Source organism: Tupaia chinensis, unplaced genomic scaffold (genome assembly GCF_000334495.1).
Source record: "Tupaia chinensis unplaced genomic scaffold, TupChi_1.0 Scaffold000381_1, whole genome shotgun sequence".
Classification (NCBI taxonomy): Eukaryota; Metazoa; Chordata; class Mammalia; order Scandentia; family Tupaiidae; genus Tupaia; species Tupaia belangeri.
Genome location: NW_006159883.1, coordinates 2911310 through 2934400, shown reverse-complemented (window position 1 = coordinate 2934400; position 23091 = coordinate 2911310). Strand labels below are relative to the sequence as shown.

The window sequence follows — 23091 nt, the reverse complement described above, 5'->3', positions numbered from 1 at the left end:
CAAAAATCTCTCTATAAATGAAAAGATATTAACTCAAGTGTACCTGGTACCCCAAACAATGCTCTCTTCCCACTATAATATAATCTAACAGGAAAAAAAAAAAAAAACTGTTTGTAGGAAATAAATGATTTTGTACATGGGATGAAACAATATAAATTCAAAAAATACAGACAAGGGTTAGCTTTATCAGCTCATTTCTTCAAAAAGTTGATATGAATATCCAGTCAAAATCAACAAGAGTATCTCCCTTGAAACATTATTTCTAACATCATCTTCTTTCCTTGTGGATTATAGTCTCCTCCTCTGCCTCCTTGGAAGTCACCTCGTCCTTCAAAGCCTCCTCGGCCTTTGCCACCAAATACACCTCTGCCTCCTCTGCCTCCACCTAGGTCTCCAAAGCCTTCACTGCCTACTCCTCAACCCCTGAAGCCACCTTCACCCTTAGTCTTGGCCCAGTCCAAGGTAATTTTGTTTCCATCAATTTCATCATCTTCCATGGCCTCCTTGGCAGCTTTGGCATCTTCCTCACTGTTGAAGTCTACAAAACCAAACCCTTTGGAGGATGCTGTTTCCCAGTCAGTGACTATTGCATGAACAGAGCCCTCAAAAGACTCCTTTAGTGTCTCTTCAGTGGTATCCTCAGACAGACCTTTGACAAACAGAGTTTTGGAGGGCTGACTTCTTGCATTAGGTGATCCCCTGGGTCCTTGCAACTCCAGCCTGATTGCTCTGCTTTCATTTTCCCTTTTATAACAGGAATTTAAAGCTTCTTTTGCATCTTGAAATGAAGCACATTCTATAAATGCATACCCTTTAGATTTGCCATTTTGGCTCTGAGGCACTTTGATAAAAGTTGTCTTCTCAAATACTTCCTGAAGTATTTCTTTGGTAACATAGTAGGAGAGGTTGCTCAAAACCAGAGTTTTTGATTCACCACTCTAAGTGCTATTCTTTCCATCTCTATAGTCTTGATTTTGACCTTTCTCTCCAGTGTAGTACAGAGAAATGGACCACCCATCAATCTCTGTTCCTTGCTTTTCTTCGAATGTTTTCTTTGCATCAGCTTCTGTCTTAAATTCAAAATAGGCAATCCCTTTACTTTTTCCATCTTTGCTTATTATTCTGATCTCCATGGCATCTTCGAATACTTCTTTTAATTTATCTAGAGTGATTTTGTCGGGGAGATTTTTGGCAAAAAGTGTTCTTGCGTTTCAGTCTTTCTTATTGTCTTTTCTCTTTTTTTTTTTCCAGTTTAATTTCAGTGCCAAAGACTTCTAAATCAGTGAGTTCCAAAGCTTCTTCTAGATCATCAGCAGATTCAAAGTCAACATAGCCAAACTTCCTAGATGTACCAATTCTGACATCCACAACAGCAAGATCATTTTTAGCAAAAACATCACTAATACTAGTTTCTAATTTAGGAATAGATTTATTATTGTTCAGGATTCCAACAAATAGATGAAAAGATATAGTTGGTTCTGTGGTTTCCACCTTCTGTTTCTTGGCCTCAGGAGCTGCTTTCTGTTTGGTCATTTCCTTCTTTCATTTTCCAGGAACTCCTCCTCATCATCTTTCTCATCATCCTCATCTTCATCATCCTCATCTTCATCTTCAGCCACAGTCTTGGCTTTCACAGGTGTAGCTTTTGCAGGAGTTTTCTTTTCTTTGGCTGATGTGGTCTCCATAGCTTCTTCTTTAGACTCATCTTCCTCCTCCTCATCTTTGTCCTCATCCTCATCTTCTTCCTCATCATCCTTATCCTCCTCCTCTGAGGCTGGGTCGCAGCTTCTGTTTTCATAACTGCTGGCTCAAATTCATCCTCATCCTCATCATCTTCCTCACTGTCATCATCTTCTTTCTCATAGCTGTCGTCCTTCTTGGCATTCTTTCCATTCTTTGTCCCTCTGGCTGGGGTGAAAGCTTTCTTACCAGGAGTTGCTACCAATGCTTTGCCCGGTGTGGCTCCCTTCTTGCCAGGTGCTGTGACTGCTTTGGCTGATGGAACAGTCTTTTTTGGATGGTATGGCAGCTGCCTTTTTGCCTGGAGTGACTGCTGCTTTCTTGGCAGGTGTGGCAACTGCAACCTTTTTAGTTGGGGAAAACACCACCTTCTTTCCTGGAGTTGTGGCAGCCTTCTTACCTTTTTTTCTGAGGGATGATAAACTCTTCACTGCTATCATCTTCATCTTCTGACATTTCCTCTTCACTGTCTTCTTCTACTTCCTTTGGAGGAGGAGTCATTTTGGGGGTTCACCTTGATTTTTACCAGCCTTAGTGAGCTTCAGTGTGATGGCTACTTACGATGGCAGAGTGTGTGGTGGGAGAGTGCACATGAGTCTTAAGGAACTCCAGCAATATCGATGGCCGCGGTGAGCACTGCAGATCCCAGAGCGCAATGTTCAGTGGCCAGTGAGAGCTCAAGACTGAGGTGAAAAGCAATACTGTAATTGTTAGTCAAATTGTTGAGACATATGAAACATATTAACCTGTTTAGGATTACTATCCTGAGGATACTCTCTCACCTAGTATCACCAAATTCTCTGCTACAGAATCAGAACCCTGAAAATTAACGAGCACTTCCCCTTGGCCTAAGAAGGAAGCTACCTATATGTAGTATTAATATTTTCAGCATACTCCTTTAGCAATTACAGTCTGTAATCACTCACCTGAGATTGAACATATGTTGTGTTGCAGTGTTGTCTATCTCTGTTAAAAGCAAGTAAGCATCTTGCCGGGAGTAATCACTCGAAGAATGCTAGTTGACTTGAAATCAAAGCACTCTTCTGTCAGATCTCTATGTGTTCTTTGATCTTATGACCTCTACCTCCCACTAGGCCTTCCAATATTAGTAATTTCCTACTCCTAATCTCTGAGCAGTCACGTTTTATACATTTCCTCACTACATGTCACAGTAATAGTAGTGGAAAACATAAAGCGGAAATGTACTTTCTACCAAATAAATTTTTGTATTTTTATATTCAAATATAAAAATGATCTTTCTGTCTGATTTCCTTTTTGAATTTTAACACTGAACTTTCTTTCTTTCTTTTTCTTAATATCTTTACCCAGTTACTCATGGTTACTGGAGCACTATGAAATAATCTTTTTGAACACTTCAACTTTGTACTTTGGCAAGCCTTACTCATTTTCTCCCTGTATATTAATTCTAAAAGTACAGGTCAAAAACTATTATATATTTTCTACATTGAAATGATGTCCTGTTGTGGATATGAATAAGGTCTATATGTGATGATATAAATAATTTGCCAGATTTATTTTGAAATAAAAATAAAGTTACATAATGCATAGAATTATGTAAATAATATGTATAAAATGAAAAATTATTTTAATGTACACATAAAATTTTATATGCATTAGCTATGAGTACAAAAATATATGAGAGTAATTTCTGGGCTCTATTTTAAAAGGGAAGATTACCTGTTATTCATACTTGTTTCATACTATTTAAAAACTTTAAAAATATGCTAAAGGTAATTTAAATTCAAAAAGTTGAAATGCTACAATTCAAGATATTTCAAAATATGATTATATAGGTTATATGAATTTATTCAATCATTCATTTTTCTAAGATGGCTTATTAAATCTCTGTAAAAATGTTACCTATTTAAACATGAGTAATTGGGCTGGGGTGGAGATTAAGGGAGTCAATGAGCTATCAAGGCACAACTAACAAAAGGTAAGATATTGAGATTCTCAGAATTAATAAAAATAAGTATTCATCTGCCAAAATAAATACATTTCACATTCTGGGTCCAGGTTTCTCTTGGGAAGATTACTGGTTTCAACTAAGGGTTTAACTGCCAGTGTAAGAAAAATGAGTAATACAGTTACTATTGCAGAAAAACAGACACCGAGGAATGAAAAGTGGCACTCAGGAGAGAAAGAACTCTTTATTACACTGGTGGACACAGAGGAGTTAACACTCTGAATCTCTGGCCCTGGATGAGAGTTGGACACAGTCTTTCATGCGTGAATTGGGAAGGGGCAGTTTCAGCATTCTTGGAGTGTCCTATCAGGGAAGAGAAACAGTGTCTGCCCTAATACAGAGTTGGCAGAGAAGCAGGGAATTCATCCTACATAAGGCCTCTGGCCACTCAACAGTTCAGAGGAGGAATAGCTTGCAGGGGAACAGAAAGTTTAGGCAGTTATCAGCCCTGGGTTGCTTAAGGATGCTCACAAGTTCCAGGATGCTCCACGTCATTACCCTTAAAGAATTATATTATCGGAGATAGCTGTTTGATTTAAACTAACTGGGACACTAACTAATAGGGAGCAAACTAGAGAATGTAGAAACAGTTGTCAGAATCAAAGACGAGGTGGGGAATTGCAACTTGTAGGTTCTAGCATGAAATAACCAAAGTCCTAAAGCAAAGCCACCTATCTGCTCATGGAATCCTTTGGAATTATGGCTCTTAAATTTCATGGTATTTCTCACCAGTCAGCTTTACATATCTTAACATAGTCACATGCCAGCTACTTTCTGTTGAAAAGGGAAGAAGCTTTAACAGACAAACGAATGTAAAGTTCTCTGTTTAAAAAAAATTCTGGGGACCAGCAGTTGGCTTAATGGCTATGTTGCTGGACTCCCATGTAAGTGACTTCAGTTCGAATCCCAGACTTGTGTGGCTTAAACTCACACTGGGCGCACATGTGTGTGTGCCCAAGATCCTGAGAAGAGAATGGAGGAGATGGGATTGTGGCATGGTCAGCCCCTCCCTGGGCAGGGGTGATTTCTCACTTTCTGTCTCTGTCTCTCTGGCAAGCACACATGCCCTTATAGCAAAAACCACTCAAAAAAAAACTGTAATTTTTGATTTATAAAAATAAAGAAGTTTTAAAAACTTAAAAAATGCACATTAGTATTCATATAAGCAAGTTCACATATAAACATTCACATATTGCTATGAAGTTTCACTGTAAATGTACTATTTAATATGGTGATTATTCTATTGCTTTTAAATAGAATAAAAATTGTAATATATATTATCCTTTAATGTTTATAAAAGATCTATTTTCAGTTAGATCAGAGAGCTATGGAGATCGTCAACTCAGTTTTCATTGTATTCATCCTGCATCTGCATGTGGTCTTATCAGTTTATTTGTCACATTTATTCTCCAGACTTTTAATCTTCCTACAGGATATGGCAGATTTTGTTGATTGCAGGTTTTCTAAGTCTACCCTATTTGATGACCAAATGAAAGATTTTTCACTTTGAGTTTCAAATCTTATCTTTATCTCTTGGGCCATCTTTTCAAAATATAATTTTTGTATAACTAGTCTCTCAGACAAGGGATTAAGTCCTATATGTAACCAGAATAGAAAATTTGGAATTTTATCAACTCTAACCTGTCAGAGTAATTTTAAACTAGTATTACTTTCTAATGGCTAATTGTTTCCTTCTACCTCGGTGAAATTCTTGCAGATTTAGCTTTTCTCTTTGCAAAATAGAAAATCATTAGCTATGATATCTAATGAGGATAAGTGTCTACCATAGACAAAATTCGCTTTAGACTTTCAGGGTTTTTGTTGTTGTTGTTGTCATTCTATGGGTTTTACTTTTCCTGAATTTGCACACTAATATCTTTTTCTCTTTCTTGCTCAAACCATCTTTTCCTACTGATCTCAAGATTTAGGAAGTCACTGTTACTTCCTCAAATTTATGTTGCCCAAACTCAGAAAACAGATTTAGCTAATATTACAGCAATGCTCTAGGCTACAGGAAAGCTGTTACTTGACAGATGTTATTATAGAGAAGAAAAACAGATTACTTTTTATACTCTGTTTCTACAGAAACCTTTTATAAAGTAGTTATACTTAAAGAAATACAGAAATTCAATTGTCAGAAAACACTCCTGCTAAGTACAATCAAACACTAGCAGGTATGTCCTTGCCCAGATTCTACAAATGTGTGCTTATGGCTTATCTTTATAGAAAAAAAAAAAAGTAAAATACCAAGGTCAAACTGCAGCTAATTTTAAATAAAGCTACTCTTATTGCAAGATTCTATAAATTACTGCATTGTTATCAATGCTAATGATTTGTTTTTCCCATTAATTTGTCTTACTCTGTTGGGAAGAAGAATCCTCAGTCACTCCTAGTAAGGCCTTGCATATTATAATTGTTGTAGGGGGTTCTTTATAATTTCTCTTACAAGGTGTTCACTTGGTTTTATGTGACAACAAAAACTAAGCTACCAGTATACCAGAATGATATGAGCTGATACTCTTGTATGATTAATTCCCCTTAAAAAGATTTTTTTTTCTCCTAACTGATATTAATATTTTCACTTGGTTGAAACAATCATTGTTTTCAATAGAATGTATTTGATTGTTTTTATGTCAAGTTTTTATTTTTCTGTTTTAAATAATAAGTACAAAAAAGAATGTATATCGCAAAAATTTAAAAATATCAATGCGTATAGAATGAAAATTATAAATTTCCCTTTATAATACTGTGTACTCTCTGTAACAGTTTGATGCCAACCCACAACCATTATTTTTGCAGATTATTCTCAGTTTAGCTTTACATATAGTCACAATTTCTAATTTTGTACTTCTAAAACATGAAATAACCAAGCTAGTCAAGTTCTTACATAGAATTAAATAAAGTAATGACTTCATCTGAATACTGTGCTTCATTATATGAACATAGGTACTTCTTGACTCATTAGCAGTAATTACTTTTTTATATGCCTTTTTGAGTTCTTTATAGTTATAGTTTTCAAATACATGAACTTAGATAAATTTGTTTTGTTTTGTTGACTTTAATTTTAGGTTTATTTTTTTCCATAGGATGTGTGTGCTCCCTGAAGAGAGACAGAAAGAGACAGAGAGAGAGAGAGAGAGAAGTCCTCCCCCCCAACCAGGAGGAGTGGTCATGCCACAATCCCTTCTCCTCCATTCTCCTTTTAGGATTATGGGCACATGTGTACATTCACCCAGCAATGAGTTTCAAACCACCAGGTCTGGGATTGAACCATGGTTGACCATATGGGAATCTAGCACCTTAACCACCATGCCACCTGCTGGCCCCCTCTAAATATTATGTTTTAGTAACTTTATTTTAAGATCACTTCTTTCTTTTCTTTCCATATGAAATTGAAATATATTTTTTTCTTTGTTCATTAATAGGAGTGCTAGACATATGTATGAATCAAATCGGTTGACCTACAGCCATAGTTATGATAGATTTATATCATCAATGTTTCTTTCCATTTGCTTTCATTTTCTTTTTTTTTTTTCTTTTTTTCTTTGGAGAGGTTTTTTTGCTATAGGGTGTTTGCACTAGCCACACAGAGAGAGACAGAGAGACAGAAAGCAAGAAATCACCCCCCCCAGGGGGGATGGTCACACCGCAATCCCTTCTCCTCCATTCAACTCTTGGGATCTTGGGCAAGCATGCACATGCGCCCGGCATGAGTTTTAAGCCACCGGGTCTGGGACGCAAACCACGATCGACTACATGGGAGCCCAGCGACATAGCCATTACACTAACTGCTGGTTCCCAATTTGTTTTCTTTTTCATTCATCTGTTTATAATAATATTTATGTTTCCTTATTCTGGATATACATTTTAGTTAATTTGAGCTATGAGTTCATATATTGAATTTGCAAATAAATGTCTTAATTTGAGATCCAGATTTTGGCATTTTTGTGGTTCGATTTTTTTTTCCCTTCCAAAATGTATATTGAAACTTAATCTTCAATGCAGTAATGTTAGAAGATGGGGCTTTTAGGGAGATGAGGATAGAACTCTCTTGAAGAGACTAATGATGTTACAAAAGGGCTTGATGAAGGGAGTTTGGCTTCTATCTGCCCTTCTACCTCTACCTCAATTCATCCAGTATAAGGGTTTACTGAAAGTAAAACCAAGTTCTTAAAACAATGTTATTTTTCTGCTAAAGTGATCTATGAACTGAAAGTTCAATTAGCATATTGAACAGCAAAGTCTACTTGTGATTAATAATGAGGGTTAGAGAATGAACCTGGATATGTTTGGCATTGAAACCGAGGAAAACTGGACAAAAAGCAAGGAGCAAAAATGTCATTAATTGATTGATAGTGGTTTTTGTTTTGTTTTGTTTTTTGGGTTTTTTAAGACTTTTTCTTCTTCTTTTTTCCATACAGTCTATGTGCTCACTGAAGAGACACCGAGAGAAAAATTTAGAAATCAGCCCCCCAAGGGGGATGGTCACATCACAATCCCTTGTCCTCCATTCTTCTCTCGAGATTTTGGGTATACACACACATCCACCCAGCGTAAATTTTAAGTTGCCATGCCTGGGACTCAAACCACAGATGGCCTTGTGGAAGTCCAACGAAGTAACCACGATGCCATTTGCAAGCCTCATTTGATAGTGTTTTAATCTGATGTTAATGACCTCTGGTCATGGCAGATGGCTAAACACCAGTTCTGTTTTGTGGGATCATATAACCTGTTTCTTGGACATGTCCCACTTCTAATTCCCTAATATTGGCAATAAAACTTCTATCTGTGCACTTGTGACTTTCCTGTCTTCTCCCTACATACATACACAGTGCACATATACAATAAATTTCTACATCTGGTCGTGTATTCCAGCCTTTTCTCTTCCATATCAACTCATTCTTTGTAGAAAGCCCATCATGGCAGAGTACATTTAAAAGTTCCTTTAGCCCACAGGAAAAGCCATGTCTAATCTTCCCTTGTGGGGGGTCCCTTACTTGTACCCATTAGAGTATATCTGGCCTTCAGATTTCTGCAAACAAAGTTCAGTCACCAGTCCTTCTGCCTTTTAACTCAAGAAGATAATGTCAACCTTTCCTAGAAATGTCTAAGTTTTTTTCTGGTGTCTTAGCATTGCATAGGTCTATAATCTTCTGCATTCTAATTCACACCAAAATAAGCTGACTAACACAGTTTGAGATGATTAAATATCCCTTTTCTCTTTATGGTTTAAGTTTGGGATACTATCCTCTAGCAAACCTGTCCAATGAATTTCTGCCTTCTATTATAATTTCTATTATAGAAATCCTGATATTTTTCTTTTCATTTCACTCTAGGTGTGTCAGTAGTTACAGTTTTTGTGCATGGTGTTATCCTTTAGCAAGTTTTGCATATATGACCTGACATTTTTATTTATGATATTATCCTTTGTCACAGTTTTGGGGTCCTAAAGAAAATTCTGAGACAAAAGAAAAGGCACCACTTGATACTCTATTTCATATATACATGAAATTTACAAGTCAATGTCTGAATTTGAGATACAGATTTGGGCATTTTAGGGATTTGAATGTTTTTGTTCCTTCCAAAAATTTATATTGAAACGTAATCGTCACTGCAGTGGTGTTCATAGATGGGACCTTTTGGGAGATGAGGACAGAACTCTCTTGAAGAGATCAGTGCTGTTACAAAAGGGCTTGATGAATGGAGTTTGGCTTCTATTTGCCCTTCCACATTTGAGGATACAGTTCCTCTTCTCTAAAGGACACAGCCTCCCATGCATCATCTGGAAGTGGAGACTGGACTTTCATCAGACACTGAAACTCTCAGTGCCCCGATCTTGAATTTTAGCCTCTAGAACTGCAGTAAATACATTTCTAATCTTTATAAGTTTCCTGGTTTTAGATATTCTCTTATAGCTGCACAAACAGACTGACAGAAGTTATAAATATGTACATAGAAGTCATAAAGATGATATATACCTAGGAAATACATATGTATAGATGCGAGAATGCAAAGACAGGACAAGAAAGGAGTAATTGCCAGAGAGATAGGAATGAATTCAATAAAGTGCAACGTCACAGAGGCCCAGGAAAAAAGATCATTTTAAGGGCAGAAAAAACCTAGAATGTTAAATAAGTCTATTGACTTAAGAGACAAGGAGAATAATGAGACTGTCACTATGGTAAGATCCATGTCAGTGATCCAATGGATGCAGAGGCTGGATCGGGATGGGTTTAGGGCAAGTGAAATAATAGAGTAGAAAGAGTGGCAGTAGACAATTCTCTCAAGAGTTTATGAGGAAGAGGAGGAAGATAGTAAGTTCCTAAAAGTGTCCTAGAAGAGAATTAAATTTTCTTTTTTTTTTTATGTTATAAACATTGACATTTTGAAAGGTTCTTTCAGAAAAATTATGAAATGGAAGACATTGAAAGACTTTAAAAACCATGGGAACAGCAGTTAGTGTAATGGCTATGTTGCTGAACTCCCACATAGTCAACCGTGGTTCGCATCCCGGACCCAGTGGTTTAAACTCACGCTGGGAGCATGTACGTGCGTGCCCAAGATCCCAAGAGGAGAATGGAGGAAAAGGGTTTGCTGCGTGACCATCCCCCCTAGGGGGATGATTTCTCACTTTCTATCCCTCTCTTTCTGGCGAGCGCACGTGCCCTATAGCGAAAAAAAAAAAAAAAGAAAGACTGACAGGACAAGAAAGGAGTAATTGCCAGAGAGATAGGAATGAATTCAATAAAGTGCAACGTCACAGAGGCCCAGGAAAAAAGATCATTTTAAGGGCAGAAAAAACCTAGAATGTTAAATAAGTCTATTGACTTAAGAGACAAGGAGAATAATGAGACTGTCACTATGGTAAGATCCATGTCAGTGATCCAATGGATGCAGAGGCTGGATCGGGATGGGTTTAGGGCAAGTGAAATAATAGAGTAGAAAGAGTGGCAGTAGACAATTCTCTCAAGAGTTTATGAGGAAGAGGAGGAAGATAGTAAGTTCCTAAAAGTGTCCTAGAAGAGAATTAAATTTTCTTTTTTTTTTTATGTTATAAACATTGACATTTTGAAAGGTTCTTTCAGAAAAATTATGAAATGGAAGACATTGAAAGACTTTAAAAACCATGGGAACAGCAGTTAGTGTAATGGCTATGTTGCTGAACTCCCACATAGTCAACCGTGGTTCGCATCCCGGACCCAGTGGTTTAAACTCACGCTGGGAGCATGTACGTGCGTGCCCAAGATCCCAAGAGGAGAATGGAGGAAAAGGGTTTGCTGCGTGACCATCCCCCCTAGGGGGATGATTTCTCACTTTCTATCCCTCTCTTTCTGGCGAGCGCACGTGCCCTATAGAGAAAAAAAAAAAAAAAAAGAAAGACTTTCAAAAACATAAAATTTTGTCTCTCAGACAAATACAAAGTTAAAGATTTTTATTTAATTCATTAAGTAATGAGCAAAGTAGTATAACATTGTGATTTGTTCTAGCACGTGAGAAGATAAGAAATTTATAGGCAATTTAATAAAGATATGTTAGGATAAGTTCCTGGGCTAGATATAAAATTCTTTAATGTCCAACAGACTATACATCACTGGTGTTAACAGATCTACAAGTAAAAAAATGTTTGTATCTCCCTGGACATAAAACTACATATTAAAGTATGCCTTCCTTCACTGAGTCTTAGACTGCACTTCTGATCAGCAGCAAATATACAGGGTGAATTAAGTACATCCTCCAAGACAATCTTTTTGTGGCTTTAGCTCCCACGTGATAGTGAAAGGATGTGCCACCTTCATTTTGTGCAATGTCTTCTAGTTTTGGATAATTTTTCTGACAAGGTACACTAGAGAAGAGGCAGAGCTATAAAGTAAGGTGCCCCCGCAAAAGAGGAAAGTGTTCTCGCCCTGATTGCATATTGGAATCATCTGGCAAAGATTTTTTTTAAATACTGAAACTCTATCCCCATAAAAAAGGATTCAATTTTATCAATGTAGGGTGGGAAATAAAGAAAAGCCAGAGATAAGTGTCATGCCAGAGGGTGTGAAATCAGAGTACAAGTGAGAGAATTTTGACTTAGAAGAAAAGGATACCACTTGGCCTAGAGAAAAAGAGCAAGAGTGAACAAAGGATGCAAGTTAACAGGTTTGAGAGAAAAATAATAATGCCTGTTTGTCTCACTTCCTCTGAGAATCCAAATGCAATAATGTTTAATTAAATTTACACCTGAATTGGGTTGAATATATTCACCTCTCTCATAGATTTTGTATGTGCATGTGCTGAAATAATTGAAAAGTAAATCTAATTGTCTTCATAGAACTTTACTTGTGAAATTCACTCTTTAATTTAGCTTAAGTGCTCTCCATTTTACAAATGCAAATTCTTAATACCCAGGGTTTTTTTTTTATTTATTTGTTTTAATTTTATTTACTTATTTATTTATTTGGAGAGATTTTTGCTATAGGGCACGTGTGTTTGCCAGAGAGACAGAGAGAGACAGAGAGACAGAAAGCAAGAAATCACCCCCCAGGGGGGATGGCCACGTCGCAATCCCTTCTCCTCCATTCTCCTCTTGGGATCTCAGGCACGAACGCACACGCGCCCAGCGTGAGTTTAAGCCACCAGGTCCAGGACTTGAACTGCGGTCGACTACATGGAAGTTCAACGACATAGCCATTATGCTAACTACTAGTCACCAACAATACCCAGTTTTAATAGCAAAATGCCCACTGACAATTGACAGCTGCAACTTTTTGCTTAGAATTATTTATTTAATTTTATGCATTATTATTATTGTTATTTAATTTGTTACAGGGCAAATGCTCTCACAGAGGTGGGGGAGTAAGAGAAGGGGAGAGAATAAGAAAGCAAGTTACCAGGTCTGGGACTCAAACTGCAGTTGGTCGTGTGGAAGTCCAACATCTTAACCACATGTCACCTGCTGGCCTCAGCTGCAACTTTTTGATATAAACCAGTAATCTTTTTGGCCTAGTTTCTAAATGCTGTTGATGAGAGTTACGGTAACAATGTGTTCTCCTGAGTAAAGTTACTGTTTTCTGGGGCAGTGGTTGGACTTAACACTCCTTTCTCAAGTAAGATAATGTTTTTCAAATGCAAACAAAAAAAGAATGAAATACCATGGGATCACCATGAAGCAGAAAGAAGCGAGAGCATTATTTGACTCACAAAGTTCGGCACTTGAACCTCATCTCACAACTACTCATAGTCAGAACCATTCGCACCAGCTTGTAGTTGCTTTTACCAGACAATGAGCTCTTGGACCAGCTCTGGACTGCTCGTCTTTGTCAGATTTCAGTATTTGACAAAGTTTCTGGCATTTGATAGCACTTAATAATGTTTGCTGAATGAATGAGTAGATTATGTTTAATGCCCACAATTGTGCCAAATGCTACAGAAATACTATTCAAAGCACACAGTTTCGGAGTTAAGAAGATTGAAAATTTCTTAATATGGCACATGCTAAAGTTCAGCAGTTTATTTATAGGATGATTTTGTTTCTGCTTCTCTCCCTCATTGCTGCAAATGTTAAACATCAGTCTGTCACGCATGCAAAGTGCTGATCTAATTGGCCTGTAAGAGCATTCTTTTTCCCTTTCAGCATCGTAAAGATGTTATATGGATAATCCAGTTAGAGGCTTCCCTTCTGTGCTACTATATTTAAAATGGCTTGTTGTTTGTTCATGGAGATTTATAAAAACGAGTTTCTAAGAGACGAAAATATCATAGAGTGCTAGTACTTTCTCTTTTCACTGAGCCTTTGAGAGAATTTACCTCAGTCATCGTGGGGTCGATTCCTGTTGATGTTTCAGATCGCTCTAGTCCGCAATGCAGAATTAGGGACTCTCTCAGGAAAAGCTTTAGAAAAGATGAGGGCCTTCCCGCACTCCTTCAGTGTGACTTCAAGAGCTTCTTCTCTCGGGGACAATATCTGGCTTCCTAAAATTCTACTTTGTGTTATTTTTAGCAGACAGCACAGTCCTCAGGAGGGAAGGACTTAAGCAAGCTTTCTTTGCCATCTGTTCCTCCATGGTGTTGAGTGTTACATTCCCTAGGAACAACAAATATGTGTGTTAGAATGTGCACTACCTTTCCTAGCCTCAATATTTGTGCCTCTTGATTCAGAACAATTCTGACTAGGAGTGATAGTGCATGGCCTCCAAGGTATTTAAGCCATTGTATAGGTATGGTTTTAAATATACTTTAATTACCACTATCGCAGATCTGAATTATCACTGCCTTCATGTTCTGGTTTAAAGAATAGAGTTGGGGCCAGCAAGTGGCCTAGTAGTTAAGGTGCTGGACTACCACATAGTCAATCGTGGTTCAAGTCCTGGACATGGTGACCTGAAAATTATGCTGGGCATGTGTGTGTGAGAGTGCCCAAAATCCTGAGAAGAGAATGGAAGAGAAGGGGTTGCAGTAAGGCCATCTCCTGTGAGGGGGGATTTCTAACTTTTTCTCTCTCTCTAGTAAGTGCTTGAGTAAAAATCTCTAAGGATAAAAAAAAATAAGTAAATGAAAAGAGTTACAGAGAGTTTACAGTATACACAACTTCCCATATATTGGGAGAGATGAAAGAGGATAAAAATCCATCATTTCTTCCATTTACTTTAATATAATTAGAAGACTATCTTCTTAAAACATGAACAGCCAGAAGCTTCATAATATCATGTTTCTCAGGCTCTTAACAAAACCTCAATACAGCATAATTAGCCCATTAATGTAAATATTCATAGCTTATGAGGCTCATATTTTGCCTAAACATTCAATTTAGTGTCTAGAAGAGAACTACCAACCAGAAATCAAATACAATACTTAAAGAGTTTCTGAAGTAGCTTTGAATTTGGAAAACTGTTTTTCTCAGGATTACATTGATGATTGTTAAAATGGTGTGTTGAAATACCTATTGATAGCTACCAGAGGTATAGGTATTGAATACCTTCACTGCCAGATGCCATATTTCATACTCACTCCAAAGTGAGCAATATTATCACAATTTCATAGATGAAGAAGTAGAAGCCAATAAGGATGAAATAACTGAAATCTGTTCACTAAGCTGGAAAATGGTGAAGCTGGGATTTAAACTTATATCTGACTAGTTCCAGTCATCTTCCACCTTGTCATCCTAACTCAACACAATTACGTGAATTCTCTGCCTGTCGGAAACTTGACGCTCCTGAAGTAGATGTAATCCTTTCAGTGTAAGCAGTGTTAGAACACCATCCACTCAAATATACCCATTTTTTTACTTTATTCTTTTGCGTATTTTAGTATGATAGTTTGAATACAGAAATATGTTTTTAGCTCATTTATACAACTCTAGGGGAAATCATTGGGTTATCTTATTTTCAAAATTTCAGGAAAATTAACTTTAAAAACAGAGGTAAAAAGGTGGGGGGGAGGAACCCACTGCATTCTAACGCCTAAATCTCAAATGGCAAATCAGTTTTAAAATGTGTTAAAGCAGATTAGCTTTAAAAGGTTTATCCATTAGGGATTTTTCCATTGCCAGTAATATGGCCAATTGAAACTAGTTAAAATATTTTAATAGAATTTTTTCTTTTCATTAGAATTCTTTTAAGGCTAGATATAGTCTCCAACTAATAAAGTAATTGTAAAATACTTTAGGGCCCTATTTAAGAAAATGAGAGTGACTAGGGCAAGTTGCAGAATTTTATTCTTGACTGAGAAAAGAAAGAAGGCAGTATTTTTGCTTTATATGGAAAATTAGCTGCCTAAATGTGATGCCAGCATGAAAGAAAGAGTACATAGCATTACAAATCTGTATCTCATGGGGCATTTGTGTTCAGTACTCCCTGAGCATAAAATGCTATGGATTTTCTGAGGCTCACAGCAAATCAAATCACCACGTTCTCATAGGAGGTGAGAAACAAAGGAACATAATAATATGCTCTACCACTCAAAGCTCAAATAGCAACATGCTATGGTTTTGTACATGGGGAACCTCAGTGAACTTAAAAACATAACTCTTCGCAGCATTGTTTCTATTAGGTCACTAGCAAATAGCAAAATAATAATGCCCAGCTGCTAAATTAAATCAATTACTGTAAAAAAATAATAATAATAAATTAGGTAGGGGCTGGCAAGTGGCATGGTGTTTAAAGTCGCTGGACTCCCACATGGCCAACCACGGTTCAAGTCTCAGACCTGGTGGCTTGCTTTCTCACTTTCTCTCTCTATCTCTCTGTCTCTCTCTGATCAAACTGGAAAATAATAATGATAATAATAATAATAAATAAAGTTAAGTCAAATAATTCTTAAAAAAATAAAAAATTAGGTAACATGTTTACAATCACTGAGTCAGTTTTTACCCTCCCTGAGGACCCTTTCTTCTGTGGCTATTAGACAATGGTGTACACATATATGCAGGATATTTTCTTTAAATGGTTGGAACATATACTTTTTTAACATTTATTTATTTATTTACCTAATTATTTGTTGTGATTTTTAAGCCGTGGGGTCCAGGACTTGAACTGCAGTCAGCTATGTGGGAATCTACCACCTTAACCATCATGCCACCTGCTGAGCCTGAGACATATTGATATTGATATCGAATCCAGTCAAAAATGGGATATGAGTCAGGACTAAAATTGTAACTTCTCTGTGCTTAATCTCTTCTATGAATGAAATGGAGATTACAACATCTAATTTAAAATGAATGGCATAGTACAAGGTTTTGCACCCAGTAGGTGACTATATGCTAATTGTTTTCTACATATTTGCACATTCTAGAAGAGGCAAGGTTGAAAAGATTTATTATTTTTTTAAGTTTATTTCTTCTGAGAGAGACAGAGGGGAGAAGGGCATCCCCCAGTAGGGTCACTATAGCAAGATCCACTCTCAGTCACAGTTAGGCAGGACCATGGGCACACACATACGTACCCAGCATAATCAGGGAGATTATGGGAGGAAAATCCATGTTATTTCTCATGTTATTTGGTGTGTCACTGTTGTGCCATAATCTGGCCTTGAAATGGTTTACTCTGCAGTGAAATGGCAGGCATCAGAAAGGTTGAAGATGCACCCATAGTTAATAGTGGCACTGTTTCCAGCCCCAGAAGTGAAGAGTGTGTGACAGTGTTGATATGGATGTCAAGGCAATATGGCCTCTTTTGCAGAGCACAGGCACCACAGAGTATCTTCCGTGTAACCTGATTCTCTCCACAGGGCGATAGAGTCCTTGTGACTGAGCTCTCCTGAGAACCACGGCCACGTGGCTGCCTACTAGATGCATTTGTGAGCAAAAAAAAAAAAAATTATTTGAGTGAATATATCTATTAAATATTTCATAATACAGTAAGAGTTGACAGGTGCATCAAAGTAGACAATCTATCAAAACTCAGAAGACCAACTTTTATTTCGAGAATATTTTTTAGTTTATGTCTTCTCCATTCCAAGCTGTATAAAGCACATTTAGAAGGAAAAGTGATAGAAAGAGGAAACAAAATCTTGTTACTGTGGGTCTCAACATGTATTTCAGGAATTTTGAAGAAGAAACATTGAAAATTTTAGTGCTCATCAAGGTTTAAAGATAATATGCTGGGGTAATAAAATGCTAGGATATCTTTATGTCATCATGGAACTAAAGTCAAGGTGAAGAATGACCTCAAGTGGTGAATCTAGAATTAAATTAGAAGGAAATTAAATGTAACATAAAACAGAAAGAATAACCTTGAGGGTCAATGCTATTTATGTGTTTATAGTTTTTTTCTTTTGGTTTTTATGCCAACTACTTTTATGGGAATTTCTATCTCAATTTTGTGCTGGCTTTTCAAGCACCAGACAGGGCTTGTATTCATCTCACTTGAGGATCTAAAAATCCGTCAAAGATTAATAAAATTCACAGGAGTGCAGACAGAATTGTGATGGGAACATATTTTTAAAATTCAGTATTTGAGAGATATATCTCACTTTAATCAGGAAATTATAAATTAACTATGAAAACTTTTGTCTGTGCCTTGTCTCAGAATCTAGGATTTGTATCCCTCCCATCACATGTGAGTCTTACACTCAGTACAGAGAAAACATGGTGAGATAAATGTACATTGAAAATCTATGAGTAAAAGGGCTAGCACTGTGGCTTAGTGGTTGAGGGAGCTAGATCCCACATGGCCAACCACATAGTGTGCATGCTAGCCTTGGCTGCATGTAAAACATGTGCATGCATGTTCCAAATCCCTACAGGATAAAGAAACAGAGAAGAAGGGATTGTGGCATGACCATACCCTATTGTGTGGTGTTTTCTCATTCTCCCCCCCATCCCGTGCGTGTGTGTGTGTGTGTGTGTGTGTGTGTGTGTGTGGTATGTGTGTGTGGCAAGCACATGCACCTTCTAACAAAAAAATTGTGAGTAGAGGTAGGAGAGTGACTCAGTAGTAAAACATGACACTTGGAAAGGCTGACCTATAAGGGAAGGTTCTGGGCTCATGTTTGAAGGCCTCCTTTAGTATACCAGGCACATGTATCCATGATCGGGACTGACTGAGACTGAGGCTAGATCACAGTGTGAAAACCCCATTTGTGGTGCTTTCTCTTGAGGCTTACGGTAGATTGTGATATGAAGACCCTCGGGTTGTCTCTCCATTTCTGTCTCTCTCATGGAAGAAATACATTTGAAAATCGCAAATACACAACTGTTTTGACAGGTGCTCCGCTTAATTTTTCCAATAGCACTACAACAAGGTCTGTAGTAGTTACTAATAAATTTTTTCTCTTACTGTAGAGACAGAACTATTGATAATTAAATAAATCTAATATTATTTTTTTTTAAAAATTTACTTTAATAGATATGTTCTATAATCAGTAATATTCTTTTACCCAGGAGCCTATGTGTAGTGCATTAGTTTGTTAGGGATGTCACAATAAATTGCCACAGGCTGGGAGGATTAACCAATGGAAATTCCTCTTTGTACAGTTCTAGAGGCTGGATTAAGATTCTGGTTGAGTGTCCTCCGAGAACCATAATGGAGGACCCTGTTCCAGGCCTCTCTCCTTAGCTTGCCAACAGCTGCCCTCTTGCTGCCTCTTTGCATGGTCATCCTCCTGCTTATGAGCACCCCTGGTGTTTTTTTGTGTGTCCAATAGTGTTGGAACTAAAGTCTTTATCTCCTAATGTTTCTTTGTGTGCCCAGTTTTCTTCTTCATAAACACTATTTTTTTTTTCACTATAGGGCGCGTGCGCTCGCCAGACAGACAGAGAGAGACACAGAGACAGAAAGCGAGAAATCACCCCCCAGGGGGGATGGTCACGCCGCAATCCCTTCTCCTCCATTCTCCTCTTGGGATCTTGGGCACGTTCGCACACGCGCCCGGCGTGAGTTTTAAGCCACCGGGTCCGGGACGCGAACCGCGGTCGACTACGTGGGAGTCCAGCGACATAGCCATTACGCTAACTGCTGGTTCCCTTCATAAACACTAATTGGATTGAATTATTTTTATAAGAAGGAAGGCAGTCAGACTGGTTGCCATAGTGGCTCTATTTGAATTGAATCATCTTTTTAAAGGCTCAGTCTTCAAAAACAGTCACAACCTGAAGTACTCGGAGGAAGGACAAATTAAATCCAGAACAGTAGTAAGTAAAAATAGTTACTGTGGATAGATATATTATCTAAAGACGTAGGAGTATAGGGATAAAACAGGAGACTATGGGACTTGGGAAAAGAGCATCTATAGGAGGATGGGTGGTGGTGGATGGTGTTGATTTTATGGCTGTACAGTCAAAAAAAGACCGATGCAAGCAATCTGAAAAATCATAAAACTATTGATGCAATTTATTCCTCGAAAATGGTAGCTTCTGCTTTGTTATTGAATGTTTAAATTTAGTCTGGAAGGAGTGATAGAAATAGAATCAAAACAGATGATCCATTTAAAGAAAAGAAATTACTTTATAGTACTCTTGAAAAATACACATCTTCTTTCCTATACATAATAATTTTGATACGCTTATTATTTCTATGCTATCTCTCTCTCTCTCTATCTCTCTCTCTCTTTTAGTAATTTGTGGGTGATGAATTCTATCCAAAAGTACTGACAATAATGATTTGACTACTCATGTACAGAGTCATACATTTCTTTGGTTTCCTCCTTTCTCCAAGGAATTAGACTTTGTTTACATCTGCCCTTTTCACCTTATAAGGCATCTCTTCACTGTCTTTGGACAACATTTTTAGGTTGACTTTTTTGTCTTAATACTTTATGCAAATATAAAACTCACAAAAAATTTAAGTCTATTCAACATTTAATATGTACTCACAACATTCAAGGGAATAAGTGTGTTATAGTCCTTGTGGGCTATAACGATGAATAAAGCGTGTCCTTAATGAGCTGACAGTGTAATGGGGGAATTACTAGAGTACAATGCAGGATGAAAAACAAATATTGAGGAGACTACAAATAATAGAAGAACTCTGACATGGGAGTGGTTGTTTTTATTCGGACATTTGGGGAAAGCTTTCTAAAACAAGAGGCACTTAAACCACATGTGAAAGGACAGCTGGAATTTCCACAGAAAATGATGACGAGTCAGGGCAGAGGGCAAAGGAAATTCTTTAAACAAACCTAAATGAAAACAGGTGGACAACCAAAAAGTTCAGAGATGATTCAAGAAGCAGTAAGTGCTGTCCCTTTGAGAACAAAGAGATGACCTAACACAGGCTGGTAGGACAGGGTCTAAATGCCAACTTACTGATAGTCACTAGGAAAGCAGCCACTAAACCTAACTTCTAAATTCTTTAAGTGTGGCCAAATTAAAGGGCCAGCCACAATGGATTTTTTTTTTTTATCTTTCTACAGTAGAAATGTTGTTGACAATGTTATGATAATCATGATTATTTCCATCTAATAATTGTACTTGTCTGCTTTTTTATCTTGTGTCTGTTCCTGGATGCTATGTGAATATAAAATGATGTGAGACTTTGAAAATTCAGTTCATCAGTCAGACAGATCTACCCGTAGTACTGTGGAGCCAGACCGAGGTGGAAGCTACTCTCTGCTGCAAGCCTGGTCCAAGGAGAACCATAGGGACTATTGATTGGTGTTGAGTGTATTATTGGAGGGAAAATTGCCCCACTCTAATCGAAGATTATAGCTCAATTAGTCAAAATCATGCTGCGTTAACTGCTAGCTTTTCTGAAAACAACCTGAGTTAAACATATGAAACCCCTATATTGACGATAAAAGATAATTTCTAAGTATGATAACTTTGTTGAGGCAGAAACATACAGAATGAACTTTCCCAAACTTGGGAAAGAGATAGAGTTACCTTTGCAGTGTTTGAAAGTAAATTCAGATGTCTCTGGGAAAAACTGCTTTAAGCCAAGCTGTACTATTATTTGGAGGACTTACTGCAAACTGGACAGAAGAAAGTTCTCACCTTGTCATGATATCAGTTAAAGTAACCATAAAACCAATATGTGCACTCATTTGTGGATTTCAACTGTGAAACCACAATCTTTTACTGCATATGAAAAAGCAGGTTAGTCTAGGATGTCGTGGTGCCCACCCTATGGCAAAAAGCAGGTTAGTCTAAGAAAGGGTCTCCAAAAATCAAAGAAGATTTTACTTACCTATGGGTGAACCAGCTATTAGAAGCAAAATTGTTGCTCTGTCAGGATAATTTAATTTTTTTTTTCTAAGAGGAAGTATTTGCATTTTTAAATGCCAAACAGCATAAGACATTAAGTTCAGGAGTTGTTTCTGGAGGTGGAGAAATTAGTTTGACAATAGAAGAAAACAAAGAAGATGGCTTCTTTTCAGCTCCTGGAATTTGTGTTGTTGATGCAGGAATAACATGTGTAATCTTAATCCCTGACTCTCAAAAAAAAAAAAAATGGATTTACTCCATTCATGGACATGCTCCAAGGGAGGATCTTAGACCTATTCCTGAAGCAGAAATTGGAATGGCAGCTATTTTCATGACAGCAGAGAATTACTGTGATCCTCAGGGCCAGCCCAATAAAGAATTAAAGATAAGGACTCCAGGACAAAATCTTCAGAATGGAAAAAAAATTCAGAATGCTTCCTCAAGAAACACGTGTTCTAACGGAACCCCACCAATCAACCTCTAATCCATAAAATATAGTTTCAATAACTATGGCCAGGATGAAAATCCCAAACTATCAACTTTCACCATCAAAATTGCCAGGTGTCAATAAAAGTAAAAATTGGACTTCTCAGCAGCAGCACACCGACTCCATCAAAAATTGCTTTCAGCCAGCTATAAAGAAAAAGGAAAGGGATGAAGAAAATCAAGAACTATCTTCATCTAAATCAATAAGAATAGACATGTCTTATTCTCTTTTAGAAGGAACACAGCCTTCTACACTATCACTGTGGAAAATAAGGAACATATCTCAGAATGAATCCATGGATAAAAATTCAGTCAACTGATTTGCAGATACAGACTTAAAATACAGTATAAAATATCTTGCCAATATATTTTTTTTACAAAAAAACTATATTCATCTAAATCAATAAGAATAGACATGTCTTATTCTCTTTTAGAAGGAACACAGCCTTCTACACTATCACTGTGGAAAATAAGGAACATATCTCAGAATGAATCCATGGATAAAAATTCAGTCAACTGATTTGCAGATACAGACTTAAAATACAGTATAAAATATCTTGCCAATATATTTTTTTTACAAAAAAATCCAAAGTCAAAATAATAATAATAATAATTAAGAAATTGATTATTTGGCCATAGAAGATGGAAAATTGGGAGAGTTATTCAGGAACATAATACCAGAGTTAGAAATTGAAATGAAAATTCCTAAACAAGAGGAATGGGATCAGCAGTTGGGTAATGGTTATGAAGCTGGATTCCCACATAGTCAACTGTAGTTCGAATACTAGAGCCAGTACCTTAAAACTCACACCAAGCACATGTGCACATGTGCTCAAGATCCCAAGAGGAGAAGAGAAGAGAAGAGATTGTGGTATGGTCATCCCCCATGGGAGGGGGGTGATTTTCTTGCTTTCTATCTTTCTGTCTCTCTGTCTCTCTGGAAAGTGCACATGTCCTTTAGCAAAAAATAAAAATAAATGTATAAATAATAATTTTAAAAAGAAAATGAAAGAAAAAAGCAACGGTGGATATATTGTAGAAACAAATAACATTTTCAGTGATGAAACAGTACCAGAAAATAGTAAAGTATTTCAAGAAAATGGAATTGGGAAAAAATGTTATCTCAATGAATGGGAAGAAATGAAATTGGGAAGAAATGGGAGCTCAAAATAAGAATTACTATGGTTAACCAAAGAAGTATCTATAAACGACAAACTTCATGCTGATACTGAGCTACTTCCAAGAAAGGTACTAGGGG

The 23091-nt window shown here is 37.1% G+C and overlaps 2 pseudogenes; one reads left to right on the top strand and one right to left on the bottom strand.

Annotated features, from left to right (window-relative positions):
* Positions 1 to 230: 230 nt before the first annotated feature.
* Positions 231 to 13987, bottom strand: LOC106735411 (nucleolin-like; annotated as a pseudogene).
* Positions 13988 to 21053: 7066 nt separating this feature from the next.
* On the top strand, positions 21054 to 21831 carry LOC114008745 (nibrin pseudogene; annotated as a pseudogene).
* Positions 21832 to 23091: the final 1260 nt, after the last annotated feature.